This window comes from Cupressus sempervirens, chromosome 1 (assembly GCF_028749045.1).
Source record: "Cupressus sempervirens isolate cs-2001-9-10 chromosome 1, ASM2874904v1, whole genome shotgun sequence".
NCBI lineage: Eukaryota > Viridiplantae > Streptophyta > Pinopsida > Cupressales > Cupressaceae > Cupressus > Cupressus sempervirens.
In genome coordinates, this window is record NC_143118.1 from 686,317,965 (window position 1) to 686,318,782 (window position 818).

The 818-nt window shown below is 39.9% G+C and overlaps 1 non-coding gene across 1 annotated transcript; it reads right to left on the reverse strand.

Moving 5' to 3' along the window:
• Positions 1-434: 434 nt before the first annotated feature.
• LOC149579794 (U1 spliceosomal RNA) lies at positions 435-595 on the reverse strand. The gene has a single exon (XR_016357637.1). It is a non-coding gene; the product is annotated as a U1 spliceosomal RNA (small nuclear RNA).
• Between the last annotated feature and the right edge of the window lie 223 nt (positions 596-818).

Genomic DNA, 818 nt, shown 5'->3' on the forward strand with positions numbered 1-818 from the left:
CAACTAATAAAGTGAGACCAAAAAAATCCTTCCATCTCTCTTAATCAACAACTTGTCAACCCTATACAAGCTGAGAACAAATCATGCCTTGTATAACATGACATCTCTTGAAGTCAAGATGAAATCAATGTATAGATCACAATAGGGTGCACAATCTACTTCTTTAGTCAAAGGTCCATGGCTAATTGAAGAAAAACATCATCGTATAATTTCTCTGCCATGTACAGAAAAATACATTTGACTACAAAGATATAGTTAGACATAAAATATTTAATATTTTATCTTATTTTTATGTGTTTAGTTTTTAAAAGCTCAAAGTCGAGTACAAGCACGACTCAGACGAAGATCAATTAGATTGGATTTACCTTAAGAGGAAAATAATTAGGTATACCTCTGACCATAATACTAACTGGTTTGGTTTTTGCCTTCGTTGTTGGGGGCCCCGCGAATGCGAGCCCCCTCTGTCACAAATTATGACGTGCACTCTCCATAGTGGGAGATGCTAGGCAGAGCCCCCTTCTTCATGTGCAATGAAGGTGCTCTCCCTAGGCCATCGGCCTTCCTGATCACCGATTGACCTCGCCCAGGTAAGTATGCTTTGATCACTCTCTTCCCCTCAACCTTGTACTTACCTCCTCTTAGTTCTGTCACCTCTTCTTGCGCATGTGGGATCATTACAGCACTCGCTATCTGCCTCTTCATTGTCTAAACAAATGTAAATTCCATCGAGAGGGAATGATCAATGTGGCTTTGCTAGGTACATTCAATCAAGCAGTTGAATACAATGTCGCACTTGGGTTTTAGAACAAAATCGTCCT